The sequence below is a fragment of the Chiloscyllium punctatum genome, chromosome 37 (assembly GCF_047496795.1).
Source record: "Chiloscyllium punctatum isolate Juve2018m chromosome 37, sChiPun1.3, whole genome shotgun sequence".
NCBI lineage: Eukaryota > Metazoa > Chordata > Chondrichthyes > Orectolobiformes > Hemiscylliidae > Chiloscyllium > Chiloscyllium punctatum.
Genome location: NC_092775.1, coordinates 24,770,649 through 24,787,919, shown reverse-complemented (window position 1 = coordinate 24,787,919; position 17,271 = coordinate 24,770,649). Strand labels below are relative to the sequence as shown.

The following is a 17,271-nucleotide window of genomic DNA, read 5'->3' as shown; positions in this document are numbered from 1 at the left end:
GAGGGAACTATATAGACCAGTGAGCCTGACCTCAGTGGTGGGCAAGTTGTTGGAGGGAATCCTGAGGGACAGGATGTACATGTATTTGGAAAGGCAAGGACTGATTCGGGATAGCCAACATGGCTTTGTGCGTGGGAAATCCTGACTCTCAAACTTGATTGAGTTTTTTGAAGTAACAAAGAAGATAGATGAGGGCAGAGCAGTAGATGTGATCTATATAGACTTTGGTAAGGCGTTTGACAAGGTTCCCCATTGGAGACTGATTAGCAAGGTTAGATCTCATGGAATACAGGGAGAACTAGCCATTTGGATACAGAACTGGCTCGAAGGTAGAAGACAGAGGGTGGTGGTGGAGGGTTGTTTTTCAAACTGGAGGCCTGTGACCAGTGGAGTGCCACAAGAATTGGTGCTGGGTCCTCTACGTTTTGTCATTTACATAAATGATTTGGATGCGAGCATACAAGGTACAGTTAGTAAGTTTGCAGATGACACCAAAATTGGAGGTGTAGTGGACAGTGAAGAGGGTTATCTCAGATTACAACAGGATCTTGACCAGATGCACCAATGGGCTGAGAAGTGGCAGATGGAGCTTAATTCAGATAAGTGCGAGGTGCCGCATTTTGGGAAAGCAAATCGTAGCAGGACTTTATACACCTTAATGGTAAGGTCCTAGGGAGTGTTGCTGAACAAAGAGACCTTGAAGTGCAGGTTTATAGCTCCTTGAAAGTGGAGTCGCAGGTAGATAGGATAGTGAAGAAGGTGTTTGGTATGCTTTCCTTTATTGGTTAGAGTATTGAGTACAGGAGTTGGGAGGTTATGTTGTGGCTGTACAGGACATTGGTTAGGCCACTGTTGGAATATTGCGTGCAATTCTTGTCTCCTTCCTATCAGAAAGATGTTGTGAAACTTGAAAGGGTTCAGAAAAGACTTACAATGATGTTGCCAGGGTTGGAGGATCTGAGCTACAGGGAGAGGCTGAACAGGCTGGGGCTGTTTTCCCTGGAGGGTTGGAGGCTGAGGGATGACCTTTATAGAAGTTTACAAAATTGAGGGGCATGGATAGGATAAATAGACAGACCGTCTTTTCCCTGGGGTCGGGGGAGTCCAGAACTAGAGGGCATAGGTTTAGGGTGAGAGGGGAAAGATATAAAAGAGACCTAAGGGGCAATTTTTCATGCAGAGGATGGTACGTGTATGGAATGAGCTGCCAGAGGATGTGGTGGAGGCTGGTAAACTTGCAACATTTTAAGAGGCAGTTGGAGGGGTATATGAAGGGTTTGGAGGGATATGGGCCAGGTGCTGGCAGGTGGGACTAGATTGAGTTGGGATATTTGGTCAGTATGGACGGGTTGGACCGAAAGATCTGTTTCCATGCTGTACATCTCTATGACTCAAAATATGCAGGCTCCAGGCTTCCCTTTAATCCACCCTAAATTTGTAATTTAATCTCTTGGTGTTGGATCTTTTCTTTAGAATTTGTTTGCTCCAGGTGTAAAAGATTGGCATTAGTGCTTTGTTAATTAATTGTAATTAATTAAAAACACTGTTTTTATTTCACACTTAAACAGAATACCATCTCGAGAAACTTCAAAATTATTTAATAGAACCATTATTGAGATATCTAACCATTTTTTTGTAATGTTGAACAATAGTTAACTGCGGCATAATTCTTAAAAGGAAGGACAGAAATCATCTTTGTATATTTTGTTCCTATCGCTTGGATAATTTGAAAATGGCATCTTAGATGTACAGTGTGGAAACAGACCCTTTGGTCAGCATGAACAAGTTGGACCAGATATCCCAACCTAATCCCATTTGCCATCTAAACCCTTCCTATTCATCTACCCATCCAGATGCCTTTTTAAATGCTGTCATTTTACCAGCTCCACCACTCTAGGAGCTCATTCCATACACTCACCACCTTTTGCGTCGAAAAAGTTGCCCCTTAGGTCCCTTTTTTAACTGCCCCCCCCCCCCCCACTCCCTAAACCTATGCCCTCTAGTTCTGGACTCCCCTGACCCCAGGGAAAAGACTTTGTCTATTTATCCTATCCATGCCCCTCATTAATTTTATAAACCTCAAAGGTCACCCCTCAGTCTCCGCTCCCCAGGGAAAACAGTCCCAGCCTGTTCAACCTCTCCCTCCTAGCTCAAGCCCTCCCACCCTGGCAATATCCTTAGTAAATCTTTTTTTTTTGAACCCTTTCAAGTTTCACAACATCCTTCCTATGGGGAGAGCAGAACTGATCTTGAAATGAGTAAACATATTCTCGCTAACAAGCAGACCATGTCTGTAGAAATGCGATTTACAGGGGTATTCAGTTCACCAGTAATACTCTGACCTTATTGCTTCCTCTTGTAGACTGACCACTTTAATAATTTCTTTGCCTAAGTTTACTTGGGTTAAAATCTCAGTACTTTGAATCTGATTTAAATCAATTTGGTTTTAGGTCCTCAAACTTGTCTAGTGGTTGTCAGAAACAGGGGCCGAAGTCATTTTTATTTTTAAGGTGCCTCTTGCAGTTGTTTCAAGATGTACTTTTTACTTTGGAGGCTACCTTTTTGGTTGTCAGAGGTCCTTTTTTATACTTTTCCTATTTCCTTTATTAGGTTATGAAGTGTTATGGTAATAACTTCTGTATTTAGTGCTGAAAAATGGGGCATTTAGACTCTTAAAGTAGCAGAATTAGAATTCAACAATATACTCTATTATTGCTGCTGCATAAAATTCAAAACTGCAATATTTAAATTGGCATGAGAAAATACACTCCATGGCAAATGCTTTATTTTAGTCCACCCTAGATGTGGCAATTTTGCCACTTGGCACTGGATGTTTTCCTTGTGTGGAATTCATGTTTTAGTGCACACATCAATTAAACACACCACCATCAGCCTAAACACCACACTATTTCCCCACTCCTGCTTGCTTTCCCTTAGTATTGTCCCTTGCTGCTACTCATTTCACCACCCCACATTTACAGCTGTTCTGTCCTGCTTGCTGAGTCACTTCACCCCCTGGTTCAGTCTCACCAGCTTTGCTACCTTCTTCCCAATTCTCTCTCCCCTCACCTGTTGGCTATTTTGAGTCTGACTGCACTGGTCCTGTTTCATCTGGCTTCTTCCTCCTTCCTGGGTTCCTCTGGACTCTGGTTTCATTTGCTCGGGCCTCTTGATACTGCAGCTCTCTTGCTTAGATCATGTTCTGACCTTGACAAAGTTTCTCACCATTCCTCCAGTCACAGACTGCTACCTTCCTGCATTTGCAGCCAATCAGCAGCATGTACGAGGGAGAACCAACTTGTGATTGGTGTAGCAGATCCACTGATTCAGATCTTTCTGGTTATAGAGAGGGGTAGCAACTTCTCTCTGATCACTTGTGTGAATGGTGACTTGCCCTCTGCCCCTGAGTGCCTGGTCATAGCTCAGAGTACCAACAATAGGAGAGATCTGCTGTGGTATGTGGAGATCCAATATGTCACCCATGGGGCCTCTTCTCAAGAAGGCCAACCAAATCAATCTGGGCAGTGGCAACTAGCTGGTCTTCCTTTGGTTCATTACACTGGTGCGTGGTGGAGGTGGGGGGAGGGGGGGTGCACGCAGCAAGTCCTGCCTCTGAAGGGATTCCAGTCAATTGGAGGTTGACACTTGATGCATTCAACAGCCCAGCTGTGGAGGCATGGCTTCTGCAGGTAGGACACTGTCTCCATGTGCTACCCCCTTGGAGTCCTGGAATCATGGTGGAACCAGGCTACAGGTAAGTAATGAGTGGTTGCAGGAGTCTTGGAAGTGTGGGACATGAGGTAGTAGGGGCTTGAAAACAAGGCTGTGGCCAGGTCGCTCCTTCCCAGCGTCCAGTCTCTTGATCAGTTTATTGGCCACTTAACGGCCTCAGTCTGTGCTGGAGCAGGAATTTTGACATTGGGTCTTCCTGTCCAGAACTCACTCCCAATAGAAACGGTAAGATGCCGGGTTCGAGTACACCTCTTCTCGGAGAAAGTGAGGACTGCAGATGCTGGAGATCAGAGCTGAAAATGTGTTGCTGGAGAAGCGCAGCAGGTCAGGCAGCATCCGAGGAGCAGGAGAATCGACGTTTCGGACATGAGCCCTTCAGGAATGAGGAAAGTGTGTCCAGCAGGCTAAGATAAAAGGTAGGGAGGAGGGACTTGGGTGGGGGGAGGGGTGTTGGAGATGCGATAGGTGGAAGGAGGTCAAGGTGAGGGTGATAGGCTGGAATGGGGGTGGGGATGGAGTGGTTAGGTAGGTGGTGCTGAGTTCAAGGGTTGAGACTGAGACCAGGTTTGGGGGGGGGGGGGGAAATAGGAAATTGGAGAAATCTGAGTTCATCCCTTGTGGTTGGAGGGTTCCTAGGCAGTTCCTTTCTCCTACCTTTTATCTTAGCCTGCTTGACACACTTTCCTCCATTCCTGAAGAAGGGCTCATGCCCAAAATGTCGATTCTCCTGCCCCTTGGATGCTGCCTGACCTGCTGTGCTCTTCCAGCAACACATTTTCAGCTCAAGTACAACTCTACCTGCTTCAACTTTGAAAACAGTCATTGCCCAACTTTTCACCCATGAGAGCAGAAGATTCTACCCAATGTGGGGGACAGTTATTCAGGAGAGATTCTTTGTTCCCCCCCCAGAATTGCATGTTTATTGGCTGGGTGATTGCTTTGTCAACCAATTAAAGATGGTGTCAAAAAGTGTGGTGCTGAAAAAGCACAGCCAGTCAGGAGTAGGAGAGTTGATGTTTTGAGCATGAGCTCTTCATCAGGAGTGGGGGTGGGGGGGTGACCAAGGGGGCTGAGGGGGAAGGTAGCTGAGAAGGTGATAGGTAGATGAAGGTGTGAAGGAAGATGGACAGGTAGGACAGTTCAAGAGTGATGCTCAGTTGGAGGGTTGGTTCGTGGATTAGGTGGGATCAGGGGAGATGAGGAAACTGGTGAAATTCACAATGGATGGAGAGTCCTAAGGTGGAAGTGAGGTATTCTTCCTCCAGGAGTTGAGTGGCTAGGACTTTGATGTCCTTGGCAGAGGACATGAAGGCCCTATGTAAGTTAGCCCCCTTGCGCGCATGCACGCACGCACACCTTCCCCCCCCCCCCACCTTGGACCAGATGTTGTACATTTCCAGCACGGTGCTTTTTGACTTTGATCTCCAGCATTTGCAGTCCTTACTTTCTCCTAATTAAAGATGGTGGGCAGGCCTTTGAAGCTATTGGATGAAAAAGGTAAAGTCCAAGGCATGCTCTTACTGACATTTATTTTGTAAAAGATATTAGGAGTTACTTCACCACTGTCAGTGTTGCCTGATATCCAGTTTTGTTGGCCATTCATGTTTTTAGCTGCACTGGTCACTCTCTCAAACAGGATGGCTTTGCATCCAATATTTTGACCTGTGGCTCACTTACCTTTTGTAAAGAGTTGGCCATCAGGGCCTGTGTTGTATCCTTTCTCTGCCTGCAGCAGTCTTAATGCATCAGTGCACAAACAACACCAGTTTTGATATTGTTTTGATTTTATCTAGGCACCTTGCATGCCCCAACCCTGCTGCTGTTGTTTCTCCAGATAGGATGACTTCACACATGTGTAATGACATAATCCCTCATGTGTGCAGCAATGTTGTGCAGTTTTGGTTTCTGACCCAAGTCGCCCAGTCCTGACTCTGCTGTTGCTGCTGAAACTAGGGATTCTTAGTCTGTCTGACACATTGCTAATTCCGTTCCTGCTAGCTCCTCTCAATTATTCATTGCTGAGGTATGGAACCCTGCTGTGCCCAAACCATCCTCTATTGGTTCTGGGACTAGGAAAAGCATCCTGGCATGGAAGTTCAAATGTTCACACAGTCTATTCCCATGCATAGCCTTAGGCGAAAACTCCTACCTCTGAACCATTTCTTTTGTGTGTTTTTAAATTTTATTATTTGACTCAGAGGGCCATGCTTCTCTGGGAAAGAACAACCTATAGTCTACAGCTTAATTTACTTTTCAACTGACCAATTTAGTGTTCAGTAACTTTAAATTGCAGCTTCACCCTGCTCCTTTTGGTCGTTCCTTGTCTGTCTTTGCAAGATGTGACTCCAACACTAGCCCAGTGTAAGACATTGACCAGCTTCCTGCTGGTTTTCAAACTTATGGTAGTGTGAGAAGAGAATGGCCCCACACTGTTTAAACTTCATTTGTAGTGCGATAATATTAGACTTGTACAGATAACACCATGACCCTGATGTTGCGGATAATCTCAAATTAACTGGAAAATCCAACACAGCTAGCAACACACACTGTTGCAAAGTTCTGCTGATCCTGTTCAAGCAACTGACCAATGTGGCTCACTTGGATACAAATAAACAGTGGCTGCATTTGGGACATTTCTGCCAAATGGGAAAGAGTAGCTTAAGATAAGAAAGCAGACAAAGTAGCCCCTTGAGCCAATTTTGCCAAATTAAGATCAAAATGGATCTGTGACTTAACTCTGGACTAAATTTTCACTGCCGGACAGGGCAGCAGGATCTAGGACTGTTTCTGAATCCTGAACCCCCACTATGGTAGATGGAGTGGGGGATACTGTCAGAAAGTAGTCAGTGTTTGACAGTGTCCCTGGAGGTGGGGTTCCTGATCCAATTCAGTGGCAGAAGCTGGAGAACTAACCAGCAAAATACTGGAACACCCATATGGCAACTCTTAAAATTTAAACCAGGATCTCAATCATGTTGGAGCCTGATTTAATAAATATTGTCAAACATTCTGTTCCTCCATCCATACAATACATAATTCCATAGAAACAAGGCAGAGTGGGGCTTTTTTGATTTTATTTAACCCTCACTTACTGATTGAAGAGTAATATTGAGTTTGAGTATATGTACAAGTATGCTACTGATTATTTTTAAATAGCAGTTAGATCCTTAAAGACAATCCAATAATATGGTTAGGATTTCAGTCAAATGTTAATGATGGCCATGTGAAACTATTTCTAGTGCATCTGAGATAGGTGCCTAAAAACAAAATTAGAGATTGAATCCTTCTAAACTTGGATTGTGTCTGGAGGGAGTGCTTCAAACTACAAATGATGACACTTAGTGCTTTGTAATATTGCTAACTGTGGTATTTGAATGTTACTAAAGAAATAGCATAATTGTGCTTGCTGGAGACACCGTCAACTGTTAGAGTAAGCATCTTTATTACCAGCAGAAGGTTCATCACAGACTAAAATAGCACCAGGCTTTATTGAAGTGTAAGAATGCTGTGTGTAAAAATAAAAACCGGTTGCCATTCTCTGTAGTGGGCTATTTTGTTCTAGTACTTTCGGCAAAATGAGTTTCAATCAACGAGTGACCGTCTCAATATAAACTTCAGTTGACGCCTTTTTGAGAAGGTTTGTTTTTAAAAAGACAAACTTGTTCTCCCTGGCTGACAAATTTTAGATTTACTAGCCTCCAGGTGAAGCCTGTAGTTTGGGAACATGATCTACACATTCCGATTTAATGCAAATTCAAATTTGTCTTGTATCTGTCTCAATCCTGGTCACTCTTCAGCTACCAAAGCCTGCCTTATTCCGACTCCTCCGCAGTGGGCTGCATTTGAGTGGATGGGAATAGTGCTGGTTAGAACTGCTGATTAAGGACCGATGGGCAGATGTTAATGTTCGACATAATTGCTTACAGGCAGGCTGTGGACTAATAATGCCGTTCTCCTCTTCCACTTCATCTTTTCTAAATCATTTCTTCACTTTGTCTTAAACTGATAATTCAACATTTAATAATTTTGCTGCTTTTTGAGGCACTTATTAAAATCACCAGTTACATTTTTCCCATGATGTAATTAAGTGTTTACTACTTGGCAGTCAGCCACAGAAACTTCTTGTCTTTCAGCAAATGGCACAAAAGTGCTTTAGACTTCTGGGGCCCACCTATAATAGTTCTGTAGCATCATGGTTACAGGTGTGATGTTGGTCAGACTGAGTCGCTGAAGACTCTGTTCACTGCAGTTTAGTGAAATGAGGGGTATCTCATATAGAAACTTTAAAATTCTACTCTGGCTAAACGGGGTAAGTGCAGGAAGCATAGTTTGCGGTGACCAGGGAGTTTGGAACCAAAGCTCTGTTTACTGGGTAGGCTGTTTAGAAGTGTGTTGAAGAGCAACTTCTTTACCCAGGGAGTGGTGTGCCTGTGGAATTCTCTGCTGCAGAAGGTGGTAGAAACTAAAGCATTGAGTACTTAGAAAAAAGTTGGCCATAGTTCTTAGGGCTAAAAGGATTGAAGATTATGGGGAGAAAGTAGGAACAGGGTACTGAGTTGGATGTGAGTTGTGTTGCTGGAAAAACACAGCAGTTCTGGGCATCTGTTGACCTCACTGTCTCCTACTGAATTGGACGATCACCCCTGATTGTAATGAATGGTGGGGCAGGTTATAAGGGCTGAGTGGCTGATTCTGGCTGTTTCGATGTTGGAAGTGGTTTGTGGTGGTGAATTTTATATTAACACACTTTGGTATATTCTTTGAGAATCTTCTGACAATTTGAGTACAAACAATACACAACATCAACATAACGTTGATTATTTAATTGTTAAATCTCCTCTTCAGGTTGATGACATTTAACTTTGTTACATTAACTTGACAGTGCTGCATGTTCGTTGGTGCGACCTGATCCCAGTGCTTTCAACAGCCAACTCTGCCCATCTTGTTACCATGGCCTCTGATGCAGTAAGTTGGCATAATGCTTGGATTCTAGGCTATTAAACTGTCTGGCTTATTATCCAATAAAACAGGCAGTTGAGTAGATATGAGCAAGCACTGAAATGATGTAAATGCACTCTCAATCATTTTGTAGTCTGTTCTTCTAGTGCCAGATTGTTTGTTTGTTGTTTTTTTTGTTCTGTTAAGTCACAATACATCACTTAGTGCATTAGATGCCAGGGCGTTTCCCAAAATATCTTTCAAACTTGATCTTCCCCAATTATGTTATGGTGTGGAAACTGGACACCACTGGACCTTGAGTATTTGTTTAGCAACTTTATGCTGGGCCACAATCAGAGGCCTAGCTTGAGATTCCATTGAGTCACCTTGGTCTGCTGTTGGCAGTCATTGGCTGAAACAGAAGACTTATTCCTGTAATGAATGGAATAAAACCGACAGTGCTTCTGTAATTTTATTAATTTGAATGTTGGAGCCAGTCTACTGAGTCTATTGTTGACCTATTGTAATGCATTGGTCAGATCACACTTGCATTAAAGAGCACAACTTTAGGTCAGTGTGATTTATAGGGAGCAGTAGTGGGATTTAGAAGTCCAAGAAGAGCTACAACATTTTCCATTTACATTCTTTATGTAAAGAAAGGAACATGAGAATAGGATTGTACAAATGAACAATGCTGAGCTATTAAGAGGAAGATTGAATATTTGAATGTTTGTTTGCCTAAAAAAAATTGAAAGTTCAGACAGGTTTGTCATTGCACCTCCAGTTTTAGTGCACGAAAAGGAACGAATCATAGGATTGACATGTTGTAAGAGGTTGTAATTTTAAGATAGGGCAAGTCTATAGAAAAGCAAGGCTGTAGGCAGATGGGAGAGTGAGGACTGCAGATGAGTTAAGTCTGGCGCTAGAAAAGCACAGCCAGTCAGGGATAATCTACATTTTGGGCATAAGCCCTTCATCAGGAATTCTAGGCAGTAAGGGTGGTGATCAAGATGAGGGTGGGCCTCCAAGCAGAGAATGCGAGGCTGTAGTGGCAGGGTGTTGTAGGGCACAGCGAGTCCTGGACAGATGCTCCCTTCCTTCTGTTTTGAGTACCCTGTCCCTAGAAGATGGGAACTCTTACAAATACACCCCAAACCCAATCTGTTGCTAGACATGCGGCTGTTGAGGGTGATGGGCAATATGTGGAAGGCATGGGGTGCTAGGTGGAATGGGCGGTGCTGTAGGTGAGAGATCCAGTCTCCAGGCAGGTAGGGGGGGATTCTAGGTGGAAAGCTCTGGGTTCTAGGGAGAAGGGGCACAGGCCTAGTTGGTAGGGGTGGTGCTCTAGGGAAGGGGGAGGAGGCAGGTTAAGAGGCAGTAAGTGTGGAGCTTTAGGAGGGGGCGGGTCTCCAAGGAGAAGGGGGCAGGGCTCTAGGTGGAAGGCACAGGCCTTCATATTCTGGATCAGTAATGAGCTGAGGGAAAAGTCAGGTTTACAGAGAAATGTATATGAAAAGGGAAGATTTAAGTTGTTACATATTAAATGGTATGGAAAAGTAAAAGGAACGCACCTATACCAAGGTAAGTAAATGTGGTATAATGCAAGTCATGATGGTGTAATTAATCTTGACTCTGACATGAGAGAAAACTTCACTCTGGAATGAACATATGAAGACAGATCTTGGAGAGCTGTATTTGACAAGCTATTACAAACAGACATATGTGAAGGAATGGGATTGTTCATAAGGATTGAAAAGCCTTACTTGGAGATGAGCAGCAAGCAACTTTCTGAACAGCACGTGCTGACACAGTCTAAGGTACTGCAGATTGCAGTGGTTCTTAAATGTCAGAAAAAATCTCAAATAGTAGCTCTGAGAAATGATCCACTGGCATTAACAGGGTTATGGGGAAAAGGCAGGAGAAGAACACTAAGTCATTGTGCAAATTAATTCCTTGCTAGGTGGTGCCAGTTTGGATAATGGACCAATTGAATTATGTACAGGATAAATTTTAAAAATGCAGCATTCTATATTTTGGATTGCATAATGAGTGAGCTAACATATTGCCTTGATGGAACGGATGGCCCAAAATTTATGAAGCACAATTTGTGACATCATGGTAGGCACAGACATGGTAGCATGTTTCTTTGCTGTACTGCTCCATTTTCGAGCGATGCTGTCCTAGAATGAGCTTAAGAATTGGGACTACAGCATTTTCTCCACTTGCATTTGGAAATGGATATATGAATCTTTTCGGTGCTGGAAGTTTGGAACTAAAGGAAAATGGGAGGTACTGGTTTATCTGTAACATATGATCTGATAAAACCGGTGACTGGCAACTTTCATATTCAATTTCTGATCATCTGATTTTACTGATCACTTACCATCATGGGCAGCACCGTGGTTAGCACTGCTGCCTCACAGCGCCAGGGACCCAGGTTCAATTCCTGCCTCTGGCAACTGTCTGGAGTTTGCACATTCTCTCCCCGTGTCTGCGTGGGTTTGCTCTGGGTGCTCCGGTTTCCTCTCACAGTCCAAAAATGTGCAGGTTAGTTGAATTGGCCATGCTAAATTGCCCATAGTGTTAGGTGAAGGGGTAAATGTAGGGTTGCTCTTTGGAGGGTAGGTGTGGACTTGTTGGGCTGAAGGGCCTGTTTCCATACTGTAAGTAATCTAGCTTCGGAGATGCCGATGTTGGACTGGGGTGTACAAAGTTAAAAATTACGACACCAGATTATAGTCCTACAGGTTTAATTGGAAGCACACGAGCTTTCGGAGGCACAATTACCTGATGAAGGAGCATTGCTCTGAAAGCTAGTGTGCTTCCAATTAAACCTGTTGGACTATAACCTGGTGTTGTGATTTTTAAGTAAGTAATCTAATCATTTAGATTATACAAAAGATTCCTTTTGTATAATTTTAATGCCAGTACAGTCTGTATTACTAGCTCTTGGTATTTACTTACGTTTTCATTAAACATTGTTGGACAAAACTTTGTACAGGTCATCGCATGTAAGAATTGCCAAATATTCAAGAAGGATGTAAACTCATTGGAAGCAGTTCAGAGTTTACTAAATTAATGCCTGGAATGGGCAGGTTATGTTTGAGTGGCTGGACAGCTAAGCTTAAGTCCATTGAAGTTGAGTGAGAAATCTGCTAATGTGCAAGATCTTGTAGAGTCTTGGCAGAGTAGATGTAGAGAGGATGTTACCTCCCATGGGAAAATCTAGAGCTTGCAGTCACTGCTTTTAAAAACAAGGCGTTAGCCATTTGAAACTGAGCTGAGGTGATAGTTTCCTCTTCTGTGTGCCTTTGGAACTTCATTCCTGAAAAGGTGGCAAAGTATTTGAATATTTGTAATCCAGAAGTGGATAGTTGCTTGGCAAGCTCCAAGTGGGTGAAAGGTCATTGAGGTTAGGTGGGAATTGAACTGTAGAGCAGGAGTAAGAAATTAAACCAATAGCTGGAAAAACTCTGCAGGTTTGTGCAGAAAAAGTAATGTAAATGTTTCAGCTCTAATGACCCTTCAGAACTGATTGTAGCTAGGGAACAGCGGTACTCTGTACCGATCATCAGCATGAATACCACTTTTTCGCTAGACTTGAAGCGTTCACTCTATTTTCTCTCTATAGATGTTATCAAACCTGCAGAGTTTCTCCAGGTTTTTTGTTTCAAATCTTCAGCCTCTGCAGTTCATTGTTTTAGTTTAGGTCTGAGAAATTGCTTCCAGCTGGATGCTGTACAGTTAAAGGCATATTTCAAGTTCTCAACTCAGATGGCAGGCAAATTGGATTGAGTTACAGAAACAGTTCTCCAAATACTGTCATTTAATGAGTTGGTATCAGAAATGTGGCAGATTGGAATGGTCTTTCTGAAGCTTGCTTACAATATGTTGAAACATTGACAATTAAACTTTTACCAGAATTGGAGATAAATTGACAGATCTACATTACTTTTGTTCCTGCTGCAAAGTTGATGGACCTTTTTCACACAACGAACATCTGCTAAGCTAGTAAAGAGGCCGCCAGCTTGTGATGTTTATCGTGTGTGTGTGTGTGTGGTTCAAACGCACAATTCTTGTGCAGTGAGCATCCCCTCCCCAGTGCTCTGCCCATGATGAAAGGTCACGAGGCACATGTGTTCCAGCTGCGTTTGGGCAGGCTTGGAAACATTTAGCCTATCTACATAATGTAAAGCAAGTCTAAATCTACTTAACCGAGACTGTTTGGTGGAGATAGTCTTCTACTGTTAAGGATTTTCAGACTGGAAATCTATTTATGGCCTAAATTCTAATCCCTTTCTGGGAATGTAATTTTAATAATCTTTCCTTCAGCTGATTTCAGTTACTCTCACCAGTGTGATAAGAGTCTTTTGTGTTGGTGAAACACTCATCTAAAGGTGCCTTCACTGCATGTTTTCAGCATTTCTGTTTTAATAGAGGGATTTCCTGCTCCTGTGTATTGCTTTGCTGATAACATTTAAAAGTGCACAGCTGCTCTCCAGGGCTTGTCTTTGAAAATAGAAATGCAAAATTGAAAAGTTGTTGCTAGATAATTTCGCTTGTACTACAGAAAGTAATTAATGGAGGAAGATCCTTGTTTCTTAGCAGTGCACCTTCAGAGTGAGACAGAATCCAGGAAGAATGAACCTCTCTGAGCAGCTGGTTGTGCAGAGGAGATGTGCCAAAATTCCTTTTGATTTTAACTAACTCAAAGTAAGCAGAATTCAGGTGGACAGCGAAAAGAATCTGAAGGATGGAAAGAGGTCAGTGAAACAGACTGATATGTTACCTCTCCAAAATGCAATTATAAATTGGTATTAGCATTAATTACTGGTCGAGCCAGTTAGCTGGATGCCTGGTTTGAGATGCAGTGGCACCAACAGCGTGGGTTCAATTCCCATACCAGCTGAGGTTAACATGAGGTACCACCTTCTCAACCTCTCCCCTTACCCTCTGGTTAAACCACCACCAGTCATCGCTCAAATGAGAGAGCAGCTGTCTGTCATAGTCCTAGAGGACCAATGTTAGCTTTCATTCTTGCATAATATTTAATTTATCATTAATTTATGGAGTCTAACTGTTTAGCCAAATCAGAACTAAAATCCATATTAATCAAGAATGCTGGTTTCCTGCATTTTGAATATTTTGGTCTGAATGTTATCCAAATTAAAATCTAATAACTGGAAAGGTCACTCAGCCTGAAACATTTAACTGATTCCTGTTCACAGATGCTGCCAGACCTACTGAACTTTTCAAGCAATTTGTTTTTGTTTCTGATTTACAACATGGTCAGCATGGGCATGCTGGAGCGACGGCCTGTTTCCTTGCTGTACATCTGTGAGTCTGATTCAGAGACAGGAGTAGGCCATTTCGCCTCTGAAGGCGAAAGTGAGGACTGCAGATGCTTGGGATCAGTTAGCTGGATGCCTGGTTTAAGATGCAGCTGGAGATAAGAGTCAAGATTGGAGTGGTGCTAGAAAATCGCAGCAGGTCAGGCAGCCTCTGAAGCAGGAAAATCGTCATTTCGGGCAGGAGCCCTTCACCAGATTTCTACAATTTCTGTTTTGTGAAAACGTGCTTCATGTTTCACTCCCAAATAGCTAGGTCTAATTCTGTGATTGTGTTGCTTTTGACTTCTCTACGAGTGGAAATAGTTTCTTTTTGTGCACTCTACTGAATCCCTAAATGCCACATTGCCCAGTTTAACTCATTTCACTCTTTTGGAGTTGTTTTGTGAAATGCCAAGGTTCAGTATGGTTCTACAGAATATAACCTCTTCCCTTAAATTCTACGTAGCATTGTATTACTCAAAACAGCTGATCAAAAATGGCAATGCCTGTTTCTCATCTTCTGGTTGAGAATTAAGTGTGTAATTTCTTGACTGATACTTCAACTGTAAAGCTATTTTGTTGACTAAATAATGTTTCTTTTTAATCTGCAAGTTGGAGCAAGATCCCAAATTGGTTATTCATGGTATTAGCTGCTATACTTTGTTCTTTGTGTTGGTTATGTAGCTGCAGCTAACACGATTGCTGGAACAGGAATTAACAAGACCTGCTATTTCCTGTCCAATAGAGTAACCACTAAGTTAATATAATGTAACACTGGAGCTCTGGCTGTCAACGTCTTGGAGGTTGGGTGGGGATTTTCTGTGGTTTCTCTCAAACTTTAAGTGTGGATTTATTGTATAATTGCACAGAAAGCTCTAAATAAACAAAATTCATTGCATGCTTTGTTTAGTTAAATTGTTAGAAAAGCTGGTCCCTTTGAGTCAATCAGAGCTGTTCTAGAAATGATTAAGAGCAGGTAATGTTCACTTTTTAAGAGATGGGTTCTCTCCTGATTTGTGAAATAACTCCATAAAAGCTGGTATCCTGTCACCAAGCCACTTTTATTTACATGTGCAAAATGCATGATGTGGACCCAGGTATTGGAGTGAATAGAAGCCTAATACTCCTGTTTATTTTTTATTTTTTTTCCCCACACTACTGCCTAACTGCGTACTCCTGTTTTATATCTGTTAGCCAGGGTTCCCAGATTGGGGCTGTTAACCCAATCCAATCAGGAACTCCTACTCTATTCCACTTAAGTCCACAACATCCCTCCTGTCTCAGTCCTGGGAAGTAGGATGAAGGCTTTTGCCTGAAAAGTCGATTTTTTTTTTTTCCCTGCTCCTCGGATGCTGCCTGATCTGTGCTTTTCCAGCACCATGCTAATCTAAATGCTGTCTTTACATGCCAAATCCCGCTCTCATTGCCACTGAAATAACTCCATGAAGGGTGGTCTCCTGTTGCTAAGTCACCCTTTATTTACACAGACACAAAAATAGAAATTGCTGGAAAAGCTCAGCAGGTCTAGCAGCATCTGTGAAGAGAGATCAGATTTAATGTTCTGGTCCAGTGACTCTTCACAATTGATGGTAGTGAGGCAAATGTAATTGCTTTAATTTGAAGTTGGGGTCGGGGGATGGAGTAAGGGGTAAACAATAGGTTGAGGTGGGGATAGAACCCAAAGAAAGTGAAGAATATTTGGATAGGCAAAGGAGTGGATAATGATCTAGCTCAGAGGGTGAATAGCTGTTAATAGAGACTGTTAGTGGCTAATAATGTGTAATGGCAGATGTGACCACAAGGCCTCGTGTGGGGGTGGGGGCTAGGAAATAGCATTCAAAATGCTTTTTTTTTAAACTCATGTACAGTATGTTACATGGACCCAGCTAGCTCAGAACTGGCTCCTCGAGTGAACGGAATCCTTTACCTTCCTGATTAGGCAATTTCTGAGAAGGTTTGTAGCTTAGGTTGGGGTTCTGGTTGTAAGTTTGCTCGCTGAGCTGGAAGGTTTGTTTTCAGGCATTTCGCCACCATACTAGATAACATAATCAGTGAGTCTCCAGTGAAGCACTGGTGTTATGTTGTGCTTTCTAAATGTTTTTGTTTCTTCGGTGATATCGATTCTGGTTCTTTTTCAGAGGATGGTAGATGGGTTCCAAATCCATGTTTATTGATGGAGTTCTGGTTATAATGCCAGGTGTCTCGGAATTCTCGTGCATGTCTGTTTAGTTTTTTGTCCTATGATGGATGTGTTGTCCCAGTCAAAGTGGTATCCTCCTTTTGTCTGTAAGGATACTCTTGATATGGTGGGTTGTCCAGTTGGTGGTTCTGGATGTAGGTTTGCTCGCTGAACTGGAAGATTCATGTCCAGATGTTTCATCACCCTTACTAGGTGACATCTTCAGTGGGCCTCCAGGCGAAGCACTGCTGCTGATTCCTCCTTTCTATCCATGTTTGGGTTGGTGATGTCATTTCTTTTTCTCAGGCAGTGGTAGATAGCTAGTTGGTGTTCATGTATCCTGGTGCCTAGTTTTCTGCCTGTTTGTCTGATGTAGTATTTGTTACAGACCTTGCATGTTAATTTGTAAATGGTATTCGTTTTGCTGGTTGTTTGTATTGGATCCTTTAGGTTTGTTACACACTGTTTTAAGTGTGGTGGTAGGTTTATGGGCTACTATGATGCCAAGGGGTCTCGGTGGTCTGGAATCCATTTCAGCGATGTCTTTTATGTAAGGAAATGTAGGCTAGAGTTTCTGTGTGCGTTGTCTGCTTGTTTGGGTTTGTTGAGAAATTTAGACTGTTTGTTTGTTTATTGGGTACCTGCTTTTCCTGAGTACGCTGTATAGGTATCTTTCCTCTGTTGTTTGTAATTCCTTGATGCGACAGTGAATTGTGACATGTTGAAATGCCCTGATGCTCAGTTTGTGGGTGCTGGGATGATTGCTTCTGCTGTTGAGTATTTGGTGTGTTGTTTTTCCTGTAGATGCTAGTTTGAAGTTTTCCATTAACTGTTCGTTCTACTGAGACATCTACAAATGGGAGTCTGTTGTCATTCTCATCCTCTCTCTTTGTGAATGTTACGCCAGTTAGGATATTGTTGATGGTGTTGTAAGTTTCTTATTTGTTCCATTTTGTGATGACAAAGGTATCATCCATGTAGTGGACCCAAAGTTTGGGTTTTAGTTGGGAGGACTGCTTGTTCCAGTTTCTGCGTTACAGAATATTGGTGATCCATGAATTTGTTTTTAGGTCTTGTTATGGAATGTGAAGT

The 17,271-nt window shown here is 42.6% G+C and overlaps 1 protein-coding gene across 7 annotated transcripts in view; it reads left to right on the top strand.

Moving 5' to 3' along the window:
* LOC140462946 (uncharacterized) overlaps window positions 1–17,271 on the top strand; it is a 346,737-nt gene that overhangs the window by 142,050 nt on the left and 187,416 nt on the right. The window contains exon 1 of one of the 7 annotated variants that reach the window (XM_072556474.1): window positions 13,276–13,433. The exons of the other annotated variants lie outside the window; for them this stretch is intronic. The gene's annotated coding sequence lies outside the window, so the exon portion shown is untranslated. Of the gene's footprint in view, window positions 1–13,275; window positions 13,434–17,271 lie in introns of those variants that run through there. 7 annotated transcript variants of the gene reach the window in all.